At 36.1% G+C, this 21,067-nt stretch overlaps 1 protein-coding gene and 1 long non-coding RNA gene across 2 annotated transcripts in view; one reads left to right on the top strand and one right to left on the bottom strand.

Annotated features, from left to right (window-relative positions):
- The window catches only part of LOC135071794 (uncharacterized), a 110,434-nt gene that overhangs the window by 23,020 nt on the left and 66,347 nt on the right, over positions 1 to 21,067 (bottom strand). The window contains exon 3 of the long non-coding RNA XR_010257324.1: positions 18,455 to 18,517. This is a non-coding gene — a long non-coding RNA (uncharacterized LOC135071794). The remainder of the gene's footprint in view (positions 1 to 18,454; positions 18,518 to 21,067) is intronic.
- LOC135071779 (5-hydroxytryptamine receptor) overlaps positions 5,836 to 21,067 on the top strand; it is a 55,152-nt gene continuing 39,920 nt past the window's right edge. The window contains exon 1 of the mRNA XM_063965601.1: positions 5,836 to 6,118. The gene's annotated coding sequence lies outside the window, so the exon portion shown is untranslated. The remainder of the gene's footprint in view (positions 6,119 to 21,067) is intronic.

Here is a 21,067-nt window from a genome sequence, read left to right as displayed (position 1 = left end):
TTTACTAGTTCCTGGGAGATTACGCTAACCCCTTTATATCGAAACCATTTAGTTATTAACGAACATTGGATTGCGGTTTTACTCACGGAGAAATATGTTTGAAAAAGAACACAAATAAAAGCCCTTGCTTGGTTGAAGGCATTTACTCGTAAGTAATATAGGTGTTACCAAGTCGTAGAGTAGTGTATGTTATGGTATTCATATTCACTTGAATTCTTCATTCAATCTTGAATTCTACAAGACAAATTGACAATGACAGAAAAAATACGGTAGAAAAGAAGGTAGAGACCTACGTGCCTACCTGATACATTTTCAGTAAAATTTATTTAGAACTGTCGGATCCAGATAAGGTTCCACGCATTCTCTATAATTTCGTAAGCCGTAAAAAAGTTTTCCCTAATTAAGTACGGTCAGCAGCTTGATGTCGGTGTGCGCTCAAGTTTGCAAATTGATGGTGTAAGCTTAAAGGGATTACGCGATTTTGGGGGTTTTTGTAAATTACAGATAGGCTCAAGGGTTTATTAGAACCGCTTTGTATCACGAGTATGTCAAATAACCAACGAAATAATTTGATCCGTGGTTCAAAATACCATCGCAATATTACGGTATAATGTTTTATTCAATTTCAATGCAAATATGTGTTTCGTAGCGGGTAAAGATTTCGCAAAACGTATTCCATTTCATATAATATAGATGAACCGAAGAACGATAGCAATGCTATTTGCATAATATAGTGGAATACTTACATTCATACATTGTTCGATAAAATAGTAAGTATAGTTTGAAATGTAAAGAATTGAAACTGACGATAAGGAAATAATGTTTATCGACTGAATTTAAATCAAACCCAAATGTAGGTGTGCAATTTTACTTTTTAGATATGTACTTACGTACGGGGACCTATAGCGCAGAACGCAACGTGAGTGAAAGGCCGGGAAAAATTTGGATCACATAGTGATCCAGATATTGATAGATCCAGTGATAGTAATGAGTTATGTTATAGGTATGAGTGGGCAAGGACATGTGCAAGTTTCTAAAATCAAACAGAATTGTGTTCCGCTCCACGCCTAATAATGTAGGCAAAGGAGACAAGCAATTTCACGTCGCGAATTTGCGGTTATCGCAGCACGCGGGCAACTTCAACTTCCAGCGCGCTCTGAGGTTGAATTGTAATTTTCGACAACTTTTCGAGCCTTCTCGTTTAGGCACAACGATTATAGTATAAGAGAAATAATGTAGGCAAAGGAGATAAACAATTTCACGGCGCGATTTTGCTCTTAACCGAGTACCTATTACTTGCGGTTATCGTAGCACGTGGGCAACTCCTAGCTAGAGCGCGGTTTCCAGCGCGCTCTGTATAGTTGAATTGTAATTTTCGACAACTTTTGACTCTTCTCGTTAAGACACAATGATTATCGCATAGGAGTATATCTTTTACATTAAGTAGATAACTAATTGGGTATCATACAAATAATTAAGAGGTGATGAATTGGTAAGGAAAACCACGCGCCTCGCGCTACTAAATCGTTAATTACTAAATTAATAGAAACGAACGGTACTCACTCGCTATAATACGCGTCGCCTTACTTTGATTCAAACTGAAATTGCCATTTTCTGGGCATGTACTTACCTAAACTTAGTATCTTATCTTATCTTATCTTATTTAGGGCCGCGCATGGGCGCAGTGCACGTCGACCCATTGGGATCTTTTGTGCTTCCCTATACCTTTATCCCCCCTCATCCGCAAAGATCCTACCTAACCTTAGTAGGTATGTCGTAAATATCTAAGCACCAATTCATACCATGTCGGCTGGTACTGAGATGTGGTGGAAGACCCTCAGCCACCAAGAAGAGCAAGTTACGTTAAGACCGACTTCAAATATTGTTACAAAGTTTATACTGTTACTTGGTTGCAAGTAAACATAAAAGCGCATTATAATAAAAACGTGCCAGTGGACCTAAGAAGATAATTATGTTTTTCCAACAAAACGATTTCACACGTGCGCAAAATTTAATCAAGCCTTAAGACAAACTTACAGACTATTTTAACGGTTACATTGTGAGTAACTATCTACATTGTAGAGTTCCACGATTTCTGAATTTTATTAGTAGCCTGATCATTATTTCATTGCTTGGGGGTCTTGGGGCGAACGATGTATGGACGCAGAACAATATCCTTTATTTTCAAATTTAAGCAAAAAGCATTCTGTGGTTATAAAATACCTATGCTTATTTGCACCTAGTTTATCAATCACCATGTTAATTCCATGCTTTCTATCCAGTCGACTGCTCTAACGACAAGGGTGGGCAGTCGTTGAGATGACAGCGCGAAAATCGTCGGCATCCACTAATTATGACCCTTATGTACCACTATATTGACAAAGTTCTCCGTCTTCGTACGCGATATTGGAAATTTGGCATCTACCATCGGCTGATCTGACATTAGGCGTAGTCTGGCTTTGATATTCAATTTTCAACTGTATTACCTTGACAATCAGTTCAAAATTGATTACTAGAAAATTATTTGACAGACGATTTCTACTCTCGACAAATGCATTTGAATTAGCCCACTGGTTGAGTTCTTAATGTTATTCGAAAAAATTTCCAAACTGCATCAAAATATGTGAAACACTTTACTGAATTAAAGTTTACTTCATCACCACAGAAACACTGTTGAGTAAGAGAAATACTGAGAGAAATACAAACCTGGATGAATCGATCATCTGGTGTGTAGTTTATTTATCACTCAGAACTCTTTGCGCGGTTCCCGACTCGCGGGCCTTTGCGAAGTGGTTTAAGATATTTAAGTCACTCCCCAAGTCCCAGCTCCCGGATAAATGTTGTTTCAGAAATGTCTCGTAAATATGAACCCGAAACTTTAGCTCTGATGAGATCTTAATACACTCGGGATACAGTTTTACTGCCTATTTTTCGGCGAAAATATAAAGGTGGTAAGTAAAAACCTTAATACAAACAGGGTTTTCTAATCAACTTTGTGTTTATGGAAAGTTGATGCGCAGCTGGGAAAGTAAGTATTGCAAATATCAATATCTTTATAAGCTACACTACCGTTCTGTAATAAAAATGTGTGATATTACAAGGTGATAAGTAAGATAAAAACAATCAATTTGTGCTCAGTATCCACTCTTCCGATACGCAATTGCCGGCATGATTGTACCTGGGTATTATTTTGCAACGACGACTGATGACAAAATAATATAGGAAAGTTTTACTTATCTGCTGATGAGCTTTTATATTTAAATATAGGCAAAATAGGCCGCGCTGTAGGTGGAAAGGAAACGCAACAAACGTAGGTAGTTGATGTTTATTTTGTTTCGGTTATTCGTCCGAACCGTCAGTAACGCAATTAGTGGTTTACATTAACAGTTTATGTTAACCAAGGAATTGCAGGTATTGGCCACCATCACCACCAGGTCAGTTAGTCACCACTGCAGAAGTTAAGAAGAATTTACCAGAAACTTATAGCATTTGGACACAGAATAAGTACTAGTACGCGTAGAGTGAGTGGTAGAGTGAGGGTGGTCCTACTTTACCCTGTGAAATTTTATGTACCGTATACAGTGGTTGTAACAGATGCAACTTTTTCAAAAATGTAGAGTCTCGTGATGGCGATTTGTACATGGTTTGGCAACAAACAATAAAATTAAATAATAGGTAATCTGCACCTAAATGAAAAATCAACTTATCACCATTTCCAAGAGTCACGTTTGCTAGCAGTAATAGACTATTCCATTCCATCGATGCATAATGCAAATGTCATTCCAACGCGTTATTTGGCTAGCGAGGCCGTGAGTCGCGCGGCTTGAATAAAAATACAGCCATTTGGCTGGAAATTATTTTGATACGATTTGTATAAATATATTTATGAATTTAAGCCGATTTGAAGGGTTTTCAATCAAAAAATTAATTTACAACTGTAAACTTTTCTGTCCGTGGTTTCGCCCGAATGGACAGAATAAAGCTTATCGTGCATCATTCAGTCACTGTGAGCAAAACCTAAACTTTTTGGACGATATTTATTTCTTAACTATATTTTGAATTAGGTCAAGTCTGCCACAATGTCGTTATACGTGCAGTAGGTAGGTGCTATTACTAATTCTGTGGTTATTACTTTAGTAATCGGGGTTAAAAAAGTCTTTGTCCGAATTCGCCGAAACCGTAGAAGGCACATCACTACTCGGAAGCAATATTTTTCGGCAACAATAGGCACGGGCGGTCAACATCTTTGAACAGTAGGTAGCTGACTCTTAAGTGGATTAAACGTCTGACAAAGGGGCTTATTGCTCGGCCCGGTAGCTGCGCCCGTCACAAGCACACGCTCTTTGTTAATACTTACTTGTCATTGTTTGTCTCAGTCACTTGCTATACGTGTATTTTTAGACCCCGATCACCGTGGACTCAAACGGATTTACTCGAGGTTTAACATTTTTACTCAGAAATACACATTAAAACGGCCCGTGTCCTTTTACTTGGCCGTTTGAATACTTTGGTAGTATTTCGCTGACCTAAATATTTCTTTACCTGGAATTTTTCTTAAGTATACTCTGATATTAAGTATTTCAAACCATTAACATTATTATGTCCCAGAGGGTCTGATTCCGTTGTTGTTGGATAATGCCTACAGAGTGTGCCTACGCAGTTCTATGAAGTATGAATTTCAGAAGTCAATGGCGAACAAATTACTTTGTAAACTGCGAGGTTTATTTTCTTGAACTTCATAAGTATTTCTAAAGATAAAAATGAAGGACAGAAAATGAACGGGTCCGTGGCCGAGTCCCCCAGTGTTCGACGCACCCGTGGTCGACGCCCCCGGTCAGTTAAATTCGATTTGAAGCAATTTTTAATCAAATGTACAGTCAGGCATAAAAATGTTTATAAACGAATAAATATTTATTAGGCCAGTAGAATTAAACCCAAAAATGAATATAATGAAATGAAAATAATTCCTACAAAAGTTTTTTGTTTCTTACTACTGCTGGTTTTGGGTTAAAATTTTGCTCCCAGATTGCATAAATAGCGTCAAACATGCATAGTTTAGTATAATAATTAGCTTGTGAAACTTTTTTCGTTGACTGTACTTAGTGCAAAAGCCGAAAAAAATATGATACTAAATTTATTTAAATCGGGGGCGTCCACCACGGTTGCGTCGAACACTGGGGGACTCGGCCACGGACCCAAATGAACAGTTGATTTTGGACAAATGATTTGTTTTTATTCAAATTGGGGTCTACATATAGAGCTTACGATTACAAAAACAGGCAGACATGACAGAGACAGACAGAAGTTAGATATCCAAGAAACATTAATAAATAAATCTCATAAATGATATGACTTTGATTGAATGTTTTGATACCTGTCTGTCCCTGAATGCGTAATAAGATATCTGTCTGCGAAGAAAAAGTGAAAGAATAGCAATAAATCATTATAGAATAAAAAATATGACGTTGAATTTTCCTTAGCACCACGAAACTTAGTTAATTACATGAAAGTTTAGAGACTCTCCACCTGCGCTCGCTAAAACAATACATTTATTAAAAATCCAAGGTAAAAACTGGAACGACGAAAAGAATAATATCCTTTGATTTATTTGAATCCGGGAGGATCTGGTTCGTGAATAATGGAGCGGGGATATCTGGAAGTTTGCACATTATTGAGTGTCAAAATTGTGCCCGGAGCCAGGAGCTGCAGCAGGGTTCGCTGAGGATTTCGGAGGTTCGGAGGTTTCGCGTGACGTCATCGCCGCGCGGGGCGGGCGGCGGCGCGCGCCGGGCCCGGCCGCTCGTCTCACTGTAGGTACTATCTGTTGCGCGCCGAGCGCCAGTGGAGGCGCCACGACCGCGCCCGCCCTGGACCGCGCCAGTAAACAAATCACTACGCGCCGGCGACGAACATTCCTGACTCGGGCTCAGTGAAACATCACCCGTACTGACGCCGCTGACGTGACGCGGGCTTTCTGTGACTGTAGTTTACGTTTGACAGTGACACGACGATAATCGCCGGCGGGGTAAACGGCCCGTCTGCCACCCACGGATTGTAGTACTGTAGTAGTGCCGCCAGACTTGCCCACTGGGCGATGCACGGAGTCATCGTAACTTAGGTACGCACACCACATTATGTATTTTTAAGTAGCTAGTGCTTTTTACGAACGATTTCACTTTGATTTGTTTAGAAAACCATGACTTTTTAAAAAGTGCCAATACTTAAATTAGAAGACCAACTGAACACATAATCAGCTATTACTTCTGCTTTTAAGTACCTAATAACTGTTTATTTGTATTTAATTGGCAGAAATATAAATTTCTGAGTAGCTTTGCACGTGTAGCGTGTAATGAAAAGGATTTTACGATACTGGGAATAATCGAATTTCCATGAATCTTAAACTTCGAAAGCTTTTCAATGTTTGGTTTACTTTCTAAGAATTAATATGGTTTCAATATTTAATCAATAAGCACAGTGAGAAATTAAACAAATTCTCTTCTAATAAGTTAGAATACAAATAAAACATAAATATAAACAAATATGTTTTTGCAATTTTACTCTAGTGTCTACAAAAATGTATTCATTATTTATTGCACAGTGTGCGTGAAAGAAAAACAAAACACGGGACGAAATTCTTGGAATTGTTGCAAAAGTTTTGCGAAAACTCCGTAGTTTCTAGCGGTTCGGGAGAAAATTGTTTGGAAAATATTTTACCCAAATGCAATTTTCTTTTGTTGTTTTTGCAACTAGGAAGAAAAAAGAGTTATTATTGTTTACATGTATTGTTTATTTTGATATTTTAATACTTTGCAAGATTTCAATCATTTATTGATGCATACCTACTTTATTGGATATTTACTTAATTACGTTATAACTTTAAATTCATAGCCATTAAGCCACATCGTTGCTAGATAACGGTTTTATATAGCTTCCTTTAAAAAACAATCATTTGTAAATGAGAACAAAATATAATTTGCCCAAATCAGTAGCTTGTTTGCTGCTGATTCTGATGATCAAGAGTTTTCCTCAATATTCGAATCAGGAAGTGTAAATATTTTATTTTGTCTTTATTGTGTTATAATTTTGTAGGCTTCCTGAAGAAAATTTTTTGTATTCATAATTTTATAAAGATTTGTATTAAATCAAACGCCCCATAATATTCTATTATGATGGTAACGAAAATACATCTTTTGTCAGTATGAAAATGTAGAGATAAATATTAATGTCTTTACATTGTCCTTTTGTTGCTTTTTCGACTAAATAAATATTTTTCAATTGCAATTCAAGTTTATTTTGATTGTAGGTAATTTATTTTTCAGTATGGGGTAGTTTGGGAAATAAACTGTATCATTGGGTCAAGATTAGGTTTATGCTTAGCTAGGCTTTAAGTAGAAAACCAGTTAATTCGGAAAGATTTACTAGCTAACATTTCATAATAATTTGAATGCACAACTAAGCACTGAGCACTGCACTTTGGCAGGTTTGGCGTAGCGGAAAAAAGACAAGTAAAAAATAAAATAAAAAAGATTAACAAGAACTAATAATCAAATGAACTCATTCATTATTTATCCAAGTTCAACTTGCAAGTTTTAGTAAACCAATGAATATCTATTTAACAGTGGTGACTGACTTTGTTGCGGCGCTTCTCAGCACTTGCCAAATGTTTATCTCGAAGCGCTGGTAGGGCAAACGTTTAATTAGACATGTAAAGGCTTCTTAAGAGCGTTTGACAAATCAATCTATTATCTATACTTTATAAAAGCGAAAGGTTTGACTTACTGACCAACTGACTCATCACAAAATCTCAGAAACTACTAGTGCTATAGGGATCTCAAATTTTGTATGGGGGTACCTTTTGGAACGTACCTAGGTGCTCACTAAGATGTGATTTTACAAAATTCAACCAAAGGGGGTAAAACGGGATCCACGCGTACGAAGTCGCGGGCGGCTGCTAGTTAGTCTATATTTTTTAAATTTTGAATTAAATAGGTTAAAACCGCGTGCGCACATTTTCTCTACGACTCTCTGTATACTCTGTGTCGTGCTCGTGACATCATACCAGCTGCAAATAACATTGCTGCGGCTCTTTAACTTTCATCGTTATCATTTGCATGTGTTTAGTTTAGTGCTTCGTTAAAGGTATTTATTTATTCTGATAATATTCCCATAACATTATCTTATCTGTTACATTTTGAACAGCCGACAGTAGTTTCCGTGGATATTCATATTTTATTTTATATATTATGCGTCACATATTGGCCTGCAATAAGTAATAAAAAATACATAAGTACATGCACCGTGAAATATTAGTGGTTGTTTTCCCGCGGCAACGATTTACCTTTAATAGTACGATCGAACATTGCGAGTCATTTTTGAAAAAAAAAATGTTCTCAACTAATCAAAAAAATAATCATCAACTCGAAAGCGTAAGAAACTATAGTCTTTTTTACAAAATGTATTTGGGTACTGCCTGCCTCACAAAATCAATATTTAAAGTGAAAGAAGCTCCCGCACTAAGTAATACCATAAGGCATAATACCTACAGCATAAACTGAATCGCACACGCTCCGTACAGGCTATTTTTATTTGAATTACAATATAACTTCCATAATCTATTGTACTACTAAGATATACCTAATCATTTTACTGAGGGAAAACTAGCACTTTCACGGTGTATAAAAAGAAATCACTAATGTTTTAACATAAGGCGCTACCTTTGCCTCCACTAATTACATAGATAGTTACAGTATATCGAATACAGTGTCTGGGACAAGGTCGCATGTTCTTATTTAGTAGTAGAAGTTACGTAATAATAATAGCCTTTATTCAGACAGTATTACCTACATTATACAATAATATTATTATTATATAAGCTACGTAGGTACCTAAGTTTTGTTTCTACACAATAATTTACATTTCGCATCAATTCGCAACACGCCATACAAAGCCGTAAAAGTTATTCACGTTGACAAAAGTTACGCTATTTTTCATGACGACTGTCAATACCTAAGCGTTACATTTGAAAACATAGAACTATTTTGCACCTCGCGGATTGTTCTCGCCTCGGCTCGTATCACCGATAAACGTTTCCAATCACGTTATATTCGCTATTCACTGGTATTTTGCAATTGCTAAAGTAGAAACATCTGATTCCGCTGAAACTCCAATAACCGATTGACAGTGACATCAATTCGAGCAAATTAATAGGTTTGATTGGAGATGGAATAACGATTTATTTTATGTTTGCGAACGGTTTTGTTGTTTTATTGTTAATGAAACTTTTCATTGAGCAATTAAACTAGGGTCATGCGACACATAGAGGCAATTTGGCAGTGTTTGTTTCACAAATAAACGGTGTTTTATTGATGAAAATAAGTGGTTTGTAATTGGCATAGTCCTTCTTTGTGGAAAAAAAAATATGTTCGCCATTAAATCTATGTTCATACTTTAAGAATACTATGTTATTGTTTATCTAATTGCTTTATTTCGGTGAAAATTTTTGAAACCCGGAATCTTAAATTCTGACTTAGAATGTCCGATATACTTACTTATCTATAATCTAAATAATATCTAAAGAATAAACAAAACTCTTATTTACTTACCTAATTGCTTATATTAAGATGACAAAAGTGTTTTTTTTAATAAGAATAATGGTTTATTTCCGACTTATAGTTTACGTTAAAGTTTTAGTAAAAGCATATTGAGGCCCGGAACTCCGAAAGCATTTTAAATTCCCCTATTATTACATGATTACTTTCAATTAACTTCCATTACCAAAAATTTCGACACGTTTAATCGAAACAACTTACAGTAGCCATATTTTATTCAAAGTGCAATAAAAATAGCCGTTTCAGCCATTTTCAGTGGCCGTGAACTCGCGTTAGTTCCCTTTTGATGTGGGCGCGGTATTAACGACACCTATCGATAATCTGATTATTCCCAATCATCTTGATGAGAGGATCCAATTATCTGTTTTCTGAAGCATCCATTATAATAATTTAGTTGCTGATCGAATTACGCACATCGCACATGTATTACGGTTAGGGGTATTGGCGGTTATAATGCTAAGTACCTAATAAGAAAGCCGTTTTCACTACCTACTTTACATATTGTTGAAACAATTACATTTACAGATCAATGCATAATAATACTTAGGCTGAGTTGCACCACCTAACTTTGACCGTAACTATAGCGATAACCGGTGTATTTTGTATGAAGTTTGACAGATTTTTGACGTTTGTCAAAGTAAGATGGTGCAACTCAGCCTAAATATGTAGAGCTAATTATCATCTTAGCTACCATGACTATTAACTTACTAAACGATATACTTATTATAGAGCAATCTGGTAAAAAAACCTCGAGCAAACATCTCAACGTTAAACGTAGATATACAGGGTGTTAGGTAAATGGGTATATGAGCCGACACTAGCCCATGTTAACATGGTCATATAAATGGTATAGTCAAGTCAGAAATTTGATAACATCGTTTTTTTTATTTTTATTTTCATACAAAATAAATTTTATAAAATCTGATTTGTATGAAAATTAAAATAATTAAAATGAAGATATCAATTTTCTGACTTCACCATACCATTTATATGACCATGTTAACATGGGCTAGTGTCGGATCATATACTCATTTACCTAACACCCTGTATAGTGCCAACAAGTTTTAAAACCCAATTAAGGCTTTGCAGACCGAATCAATCTTTTATTCAAGCGATGTCTAAATCTCCCCGCCTAAAAAGAACTTGAGAAACTCACAATCCATATATCTTAATAGATTTCCAATTCAATATGAGTCGAAGGCAGCCGTCATCCGCAATCCGTAGCGTTCGATGTTGTCCTTAAGCCGGTTGACCTGCTACTAAACCACGAAACCGCTTGACCGATTCAAATTTAGTGCAAATTTAGTTTAGGTCCCACACCGCTGCTCTTTGGTTCGCTATTAACTGGTCTATAAGTACTAAGGTAACGGTTAATCTTATCGTTTGTATTTAGCGTGATTTCACAAAGACACGATTGAAAATAAACTATTATAAGATCTGAGGAAAAGACATTGTCGTAACTTTATGTTTCAACTAATTACCATCAGGTGAGATGCAGGCCAACAGATTCCTCGTAGTGGAAAAAAAAATTTTTTTGCCCGCGTGAAATTCAGTTTGTCACAGATTGTTATAAATTGTAACCTATAATGTTAATCCTGTAATGTTTCATCAAAATTCCTACAATAGGTTTTTGCGTGAAAAAGTAATTAACATCCATACAAACTTTCACATTGAACATTTTCAATTGATTTTCTAGTAATCCAACTTGATAATTTCAACCGAATTAAGCTACTTACTTACATAAGACGTAGGTACTTATAATATTTTAACCTAATTGAAACAATAAATAGCGCCGCCGCCATGGCACGGATAGGTAAATCATCCGTAGATTTAATTGCTTTAATTATATCATTCAGAAGCCTTTGTTTATACAGGGTCATTCGGCCAGAAAGTGGTGGGCGGGCCATGGAAAACAGGCAATTTCCCCTCGAAGAAATTCTGAATCCACAACTCTTTGTGGACGTGGAAGCTCGCCGGAATACGCTAAACCCTTCTCATGCATCATTATGTGTTATGAATGACGTAGAATACCTGTGCAATACATTTTTGCGTAATGTATTCTGTGTGAGCGGTAAGGTTTCCGCGTCGACGGAAAGCGTTCGTGTTGTGAAAACAAGATTAAAGAGTGAATGTGACATCAAAGAAAAATATTGGTAACTCAATATTTCCGCGCGTATTTGGATATCAAATGTGATATTATTTGGCTATGGACTGCAATTTAACTTTTAGTTCCTACCTATAATAATTTTCTTTTTGCAAAAGGAAATTTCTGTGAGGTGTCCATTTATTTATAAAGTTCGTTTCTGATTGTAGTCTTATTTGTTGGAAACCTGTAAGCTGATACTTCTTGGCAGCTCACGTTACGGTACAATTACTAGGTAAGTACTTCAATACAGCCAATTGCTAACTACGAAGTTAGATTCATTTATTGTTATTTTGGTTACACGAAGGTTCTGAATTAAGGCATATCTTTGTATCTCGTATTCTAAATTTTTTTAGGGAACCTACCACACCTTTCAAAAATAATCGCGCTGATTTGTTTCTCAGCTAATAACGGCAAACAACATACAAAAAAGTGTTACCTAACCGGAGTACAGTATTATCTTTATTACCGCCGGTCCCTGTTGCCAGCATTATTGGATTAATTCAACTTGGACTTGATTTATGGCTAGAATTTCGATGCCGACTCGTTCCAGTCTGCTACGTTCGCATTAAGCACTAATATTTGTTCCTATTGGACACAAATAACGAGATTAATTTCCAATGACCAATACATAATTGAACAAACGATTAAACATCCATTCATTTATGGATTTCTAATGTATATTTGACAGCTAGTGCTGGTCAACCGTGATGATATTTCCGAGTTCAATTATACATATGATCGAATACGATAAGGAAATTAACTTATCTTATCACTATGAATAGCTTAGAAAAAAAAAGTCGGTTATTAGCACCCACTAGCTATTGGTATATTGTCTTTTCATTCACTTTAAAATGAACTTACTTTTTTATTTCCACAAAGCCCGATCCACGTGATTCATCCTTCAATTTTATTTCAGACTGTGTCTGTCTCCCACTCCATCACAAGAAAGGGGCGGCTTTGACAATACCTATGAAAAATCGCGCTGCACCTCACCTAAATATTTTCCTGTGATCTTTTTAATATGATGACATTTTAACGCTACCCGAATCGTAATCGCATGGCTGCAGATATAGATTTGTACGCAATCTAATCTCTACCTATTGCATTTGAAAAATATATCTTGTTAGAGCTTTATTCACTTCCCGCGCTAACTCATTACCTACATAATGTGTTAGTTACTACAAAGTACATTACCATTATTTTTCATAAGGTCATAAACCATCGGGCCAATCACGGAACTACGAGTACATTTATAGCGACAGGGCGATTTTATACTTAGAAAATAGAACTGAGGCTTTTCACGACTCCACCTTCACCTCGTGAAAGACTGTCGCTCTAGACCACTCTTTACAAGCTAACTAATTAGTTGGCTTGTAATTAATTGATCGATGAAATTTCATCAATCAATTTGAGTCATTATAGCCTATCAAACTGGAATAGTTTCATGTGACAAGTAGACTAAACGACCGTCCAGTAGATACATGTTTAGCTACGCCCGCTGTATAATGTGATCTTTCAACTAACTATTATAGAAAAAAAAGACCAGTTCCAGCCTCGAAAATACAATCGAAAATTCGATTAAAATTGTTTCGTAAAATCTGAAGCGATGGTCCTGCGCGTATTCATCTTGGTTAAGACCATTCGAATTACCTAGCTCTCAATCTAGGCGTTAAGGTCGTCAGGTGATGTAGTTTGGTAGCTTAATGAAAATATGGATATTAATTAGTATACGCTGGAGTAGTCGAGGGTTAGACACATTAATTAGGTATCTGTAGATTATATCAATACCTACTAAGGATTTCATTTGATTAATGAGGTATCTTCAAAATTCACGATATTATTTAGGTAAAGCGGACCGCTCGGATTTATGTATTTGGATAAACGTATTTATGAAAAAAAAAATGCGAATTCAGCTCATTATTTTTTAATTAAAAGGCGTTCACGCCAATCACTAAAGCTAGAGAAATGGATGAAGAGACAAGCTCCTTTTCCATAAAAGGATGAAAACTTTGTGTGAAACGTGCCAACTGGTTCTATATTCCGATATTGCCGAATCCTGGCGGGATCTTATCAAGGCATTCTATCGCTTCATTGGTTCGAGTGAAAAGGAGCGACTTTCGGATGCACGGCGGCGCCGACAACGGAATACTAATCAGGGAATAAGTACAAGAATTTCGGCGCTCATCCACTGCGACTCGTAATACGGAAATTAATAATGCTTAGGTCGTTATTCACACACAGAGTAACGCCCGTATTCACAAACGATGCTTGCTTAAGTGAAGCAGCAAATTGAACGCACAGCGCTGAATAGAGCTCTGTGATTGTTTTGTGTGTCACCCTGTGCGTCCACGCGCACTGTGAGACCTCATAGTAATGTTTGTAAATACGGGCGTAAGCTACATCGTTACCACAATCGTAACATTAGCAATGGAACACCATAAAATATTTGCAAGACACAACATTTCTAAACACAATAAATTTTAACGACCCTAATAAGTAAATATTCTTTTTAGTTACATACTTTGAATCACTAAACAGTTAATTGCAATAATAACGTTGCTCAATTAATTACTGTGTGCCGCTGCATGTCGACTGAATTGCTACTGAAACTTCAAATTAGTCGTGACTAATCACAGTGTGTAAAAGGTCTAAAGTCATTGCGATCAATACACTTTCCCCTCATTATTCATTATTGAAGCCAGAGATAATGACACTCAAACTAAACAATATGCAATTATTTTCATGCGCTTAGTCAAATATATCACTTCGCTCTTATGTATCATGAAATTTTCCATTAATATCGAAGCAGATTTTGTTTCAGAGCGTGAATTATGAAGTATGAAATCGTTCAGCTCAGTCATATTTTATGGTCCTTTGTTATTCAAATGTAGTTTGATTTTGGATGCCAAATCGCATTACCTAATCGCTTTGTTCTTCCAACCGATTAAACATTTTCGACTTCACTAAAGTTGCAAGCTGAAATTCAGTAGGTAGATATTGATTAATAAAACTAACAAGGTAAAGCGGCAGATAGATTGTTAAGCCAAGGAGAGAATACAGAAGAAATGTGTATTTTCAGTAGAAATGTGTATTTTCAGTAGAGACGTCATTTTCTAGGGCTTTCACTTCATACCCATTTACGAATGTATCGGTAAATATCAGTTCCTATTATGCAATAATTAGTTGAGTGAGTAGACACCTAAATAGAATATGTTGTCGAGCCTTTATATTTTCGCAACGTAAATACCTAGATTTCAATAAAAAAAAACCATTATAGGTACTTACTCGTAGCATCGTAGCATAAGTTAAATAATATTTTTTTTGTAACCAGTAAATTGTTCTGTAAAGAAACTCCAAATCCGCACATTTGTCAAGTAGATACGTTATCGCAGCCCTACGTCCTGCTGTCGCAGGAATCAAGCGTACTCTAACAAAAGGTTTACAGGATATCTTTAGATTAGATTCCCGAGATCTCCAGATGCGACGTGATTCGGAGTTGTCCCTTGTGGGCAATGATGAAAGAGCCTACTGCAAGTTTTAATATGTTTTACAAGATAAGAAAAGTTTAATGTAGCCATTACCAATAATGACAACGCAAAAGCCATTTGGTTCTACAAGATGTGCCCGATTTTTAAATCAATGAAATTTTAGCTGGTCAGAGTGTAATTTAGCGAATTTTAATATGACTGCTTCTGATATAATTTTAATTAAAAATTTGTCATTTACTGACAATCAAAATAATAAATTAACTATTTTAATTGTTGATGAATAATTACAATTAAACACCACGTTGGCCACGAGAGTGCTGTAGTATTCAATAATGCAAACTTAATTGTCATTACGGTTAGCGCGGACTGCGGTTGTACGGGCCACGGCACATTAAGGTGAACACTGTGGCATATAATGTAGTTGCAATAGGGGCTATTTTGCAAAAAATATACATATAACAAACATAGTCTGATGTGTGGTTGACTGTTCATTGCCCACCATTACATGCTGCATACATTTGTAACTTTCAAAAGCATGAAAAGATTTGTTGTATGTTTTTTGTCTAACTCAACACTAACGAAATGGTTCGTAACTTTTTGTTCTTTTTAATAATGAAAATATTTCTTACGTTATTTATAACAGACACGATCTTTTACAATTAAACTTGCAAAGTCGGGAATTAAAAATTAAGCGCATTAACAGACTCCTGCTTAAGGCTGACGACGAAAAAGGTAATGACAACAGCGTGAAATGGAAAAATAGCCGCGCCGAGTCACACACAGAAACAATTTGTCTTCCTTATTAACAGCTACGAGACACCCAGCCATTCGCAGTTAATTTGCCCACCCCCACTGTTTTATGCTGAGTGGCTATAAAATGTAAAGAAAGGTTTGGGGGACAAATTGGTAGACGTGTCGCACGTTTGCATTACACGCGATCATTCTCACAAAATAGACACGAGAGATAATAGAATAATATTTTATTGTACATCACTCAAAACAGACACATACTTATAGAATAAGGGCACAATTTATGTGGTCAATTAAAATGAGAGAATCTTTTATTTAGATGTTGTCTCGAAATCTTCACGGAAAAAGATTTTTTAGAACTATCAACTTCCAAAACTTATTTTGCTTAAAATGGTTAATTTATCTCTCATTTCATTAATCATGCTACAAAATGCTTAATCAACACGAATTTGGTTATACTGCGTGTACAAATTGTCGATTTTCGTTTAAATTGAGCAGCTAATGGATTTGGTAACATAGCTCAAAAGCACTCTACGAGCTATCAATTCGTCAATCGTTTGACGCGGTATTTGAGGATAACCTGTTTAACACGCCCGAGTTTGTGAATTATGTGTTATCCATGGATTAAGGATTAACTAGACAATGCGTTACATTAGCAAAAGGGAAAAGAGAAAGAGATGTAGAAGTTTCCACACTAGGAAGAGCATGCTTTTTGTCTCTTACTTCGCCATCGTCATGACATTTAGTTTTCACTGCAGGAACACAATTCCCAAGTTGAGCACGTCTCTCCAATTTACCAGAGGCAAACGGAGGATTTGTGCTACGTGTACACTGTACACTCGCCACGCTGAACAGATTTGTTGGGATGAATACGGTTAGTTACAAAAACAACTTTCGCACTTTTGATTGGGGAGAAACTTTTGATTTAATGAAAAATTAACAGTCTTAAAAGTGTTGCAGTAATATTTAAAGTATACTTACCTATTTTTTATGCAATTTTCTTTAAACCCTATGCTAATACTTTTAAACCAATATTAATCGTTGAATAATTAGAAACGTACCTACATTTTTTCGTCTTCTATCGTAAGTTATCTTTTGTTCCTTACGGTATATACTGAAGTCAGATCTATAGTATTTTCCAACTATGCCGAAGCCAAATAGGTCGCTTGCAACCAAAGATAATATAATGCCACGCTCGCAACTCAAAGCTCGCATAAAATAGAGATAATCTGGGACGTTATGCAAACTTTAATATGCCCATTTCTGTCACTACGCCATACACGGTGCCTCCAATTGAGTCGGAAGTAAAATAATGTCGGTAGAGATAGCAACTCCAGGAAACTTTTGGTCGGATTAACAGGGAATAATGTCATAGAATGTGCTGGGTTTGATAGATGGCATAATGCGTCTTTCTACTACAAATAGGTATCTGTAGCAGCTTCAGTAGCAATAGCGCTTTCGTAGCGATCATTAAAGTTAGGACACCTACGCTATGGTCGTGTCGTCGTGTGTGGATGGGTGACCATGCTAATATTTTAGTGATATTAATCGCAAGCACAGCGTAAGGCACTTTAAGCCGTGCTAATATCATTTGGTATTATTTAGTCGTTAAGCCTAGTCAGAGGCCGTGGGGCTGTTTGATATAATCTAACAGCATTTAAAGTAGACCTAGTAGTAGACCTTAGGAACTTGTACGAGGTACTTAGTAAAAAGCAATTTTATTGATAAAACGTCAGTACGTTTCAAATCAGTATTTGAAGCAAAAATATATTACCTACTTAACGCAAGATCCAATAAATTAATAAATGAAAACGAAAGACAGGCAGTTGTGCAATCACATGTTCATAATTAAGAGGTTCGATTAGGAAGTTATTTTCTTTTCTTTTAGTATTGTCTATCTTTAAAATTAACTTCGGCATCTAGTAAGTAATAAAGTTCTCCCCTGAAGAACAGAAATGCTAATTGTCCTAAAATTAAATTAGAGTACGAAAGATTTTTTTATAGAGTTCAAATTTGCTGTTACAATTAAACGTTCGTGGTATAAAGGTGTGTTGGCAAATAATTTTGTTTGCGTTCCTGCGAACCAATTAGCAGGATTCCCAAACATTTGCTTTTATCTTAATCTTGTAAGCACGTTCCTGCTCGATTCTCTCATCCGTGGGGCGCCATTTAAATTAATTATTAGGCCGAATTAGTCCCACACAAGATACACTACACGAATTCCTGGTTTCAGCCGATAACATTTGTATTGTGAAGGTTTAATATTATTAAGCTTAGGTATTTAGAAATTATTTCAGAGCGAATTTATTGGTCGGAGCTTTATGCATCTGAAACCATTTGCAAGCCGGCCTCCTTTAGATTTTGTTTACGACCAACTAGGTACATACAACTCTAGTTAAAAGACTTAAAACTAAGAAAGTAAAAAGACAAAGCCATAGAAAGAGACTAAACAAACTTGTTACCTTCAATATTCAATTCTCCTGTTTTCCATGAGCTCCGATATCGTCATATAAGTACAGTCCATTCTGTAAAAGAAATACGTAACAAATTAACAGGAATTATAGACGTAAACGGCTAAAATACAAAAATATCACTTGACAATCCAGGATTTATGCAAATTAGAGCAGCGCCATTTTAACACGGTCTAGTTTTCTTTTTTTAAGTTAATTAAACTTCGCGTACAAGACTAGGCAGCGTTGTTTATGATATTATGCCTTTTTCTTGTGGAACGAAAGGTAAACTTGAAATTTTAATAAGAACACCGTCTCAACTTATAATGTAAGGCTGTCAACAATTAATCTACCTTTATTTATAAAAGCGAAAGGTCACTGACTGACTCACGAAATCTCAGTATTGCATTTGCATGGGGATTCCTTTTAGAACGTAGGTGCTCACTAAGAACGGATTTTACGAAACTCCACTCCTAAGGGGGTAAAACGGGATCCGCGCGTCCGTTTAGTATTAATTAATAAATTAACGGAGGAGGATTTTCACGCGAAATGATAAAATGAAATTTGTTTTTTTTTTTTTCAAATCTACCTACTAGTATGTGTACCTATGTATGTGCCTTGGTACAACTTTGAGTAAATCCAGGTTGTTCCATAAGTGTAATAAATCAATTTCTGATTTTATCTATTACCTACAGTAAAAAGTAATAACATTACCTAATTTTATCAAAATTTGGAACAACGTCGTCGGGGTAATTTAGGTAATTTGGGCGAGACAGGCCACGCGACGGCGCGACAAGACGAAGCGCTCGTGAATACGTAATTAAACAACTTTAGGTTAATCTCCTGCCATTTCATTACCTCTATAACGTTATACTGCTCACAAAACACACGCAGCGACGTTGTTATCGTTGTAAATTATTACCAACAACCCTTTCCGTTTTGACTAGAATAATGCACAGTATTGTAAAATTTCGGCGGAATATCTGCATAAATTCCAGCTTCAGATTTTGCCGTTTGATATCAAGGCAAAGTTAGGCGTCTTAAGCATTTAAGCAAAAATGTTATTATCTAAATTATTTTCTAAGAAAATGTTTAGGAAGTTTTATGCTACAAGATATGAAGTGACTCAAGATAAAATATGTGCCAAGTTCGGAGAAAGTTTGAATAAACCTGATATTGTAACCATTTCAGACCATCAAAAAAGGATATTGTACCTGATATTGTAACCTAATAAGGTATGTTTCCGTCAACATGGTAAAAGAAAAATAGGAGGTCAATAACCACAAGTTTAAAAATACTTGTATGATATACAGACGTGCAAGGCAAGCGACACCCTCTCGTCCAATTTAGACATCAGTCGCAAATCATATTGAACGAAATATGATAACTGTCACTAATAATATATCCTCTCAAGTCCCTACATTTCTTGATATTTTACTTCTTGTTACCCAGCTCAATCATTCACTTGATTCTTCAGACACACAAATTGATATTTAAGTAACAGCGTTTGAGACATTTACTTTCGACGCCCTAGAGTGAAAACCTCTTAAGTTTAATATGTAAATTTAACGTGCTTTTCTATCTAGCTAGAACTGTTATATTCTGTAACCTCATAGTAATGTTTGTGTAAAGTAATGGGCGTGAGGCTCATTCACCAAATTCTTCGTTCGTTCATTTCAGCCAAATGACGTCCACTGCTGGAGGCCCCCACGGATTTCCACAATGAACGGTAGCCCTTGTAGGAGGCCTGTCCTTAATCCACCAAAATCTTAACCCTAATAGATTCAAAGTTTGAACCAAAAGTTAAAGCAGCGTGCATAATATTCGCTATTGGATATAGCTTTTAAACGTATTTTAATGGACGGTGAATGTGACAGATGTAGAGTTAGTTACACAATATGGCCCGTAGGTAGGTCTGGTCGGGGCTCAGGTTTCAGTCTGCGGTCGAGTGGCGGGGGCGCCGCGTTGCAATCAGCGTTCTACTCCAGCGGTCGGAGCGTGCCCCCGTCGGCATAAGACACCGCAATAGGAATTGGCGCGATTCCTTAGCTTATTTGTGGATTTGTAGGCTAACGTTATTCGACCGCGATGGCTTTTGATGGTAGGTATGGGCGGCGTTTTAATTGCCTATCAATTAAAACAGAATCGAAACTTTCAACATTCAAAATACTAAGGTTTGCTCCTTAGCAATTTAAAGAAACAAATTGCAAGTTTTAATACACTTCTTCTTGGAGTAAAGGAATAAAAGTTGGTAATCTTAACAATGGATTATTCATGAAGTCAAAAACCACCTAGTGCTAAGTCACTTTCATGCAGAGATGATTTTATAAAATAATAATTATAGTAGGTATTTACTACTTAATAATAATAATAATAAATAATAATAATAATAAATAGTCTTTATTTCAGGCTTTTACATCCCATATCTTAATAATAAATTTTCAAAAAATGTAAATTGTAACGTTGGAGACTTAATTGCGATCGCGGAAATTTTAATGACTCCAACCGAATCCATTTTCATAAATATTCATGCTATTCCAAGTCGCTTATTCAGCTTTCGGTTAATTATAGCTTTCTTTGTCTTCCCTCTACGTTGAGAAGAATAATAATTGCTGTCTTGATGCA

This window comes from Ostrinia nubilalis, chromosome 5 (assembly GCF_963855985.1).
Source record: "Ostrinia nubilalis chromosome 5, ilOstNubi1.1, whole genome shotgun sequence".
NCBI classification, from domain to species: Eukaryota; Metazoa; Arthropoda; class Insecta; order Lepidoptera; family Crambidae; genus Ostrinia; species Ostrinia nubilalis.
This window is presented reverse-complemented; position numbering and strand designations above follow the sequence as displayed.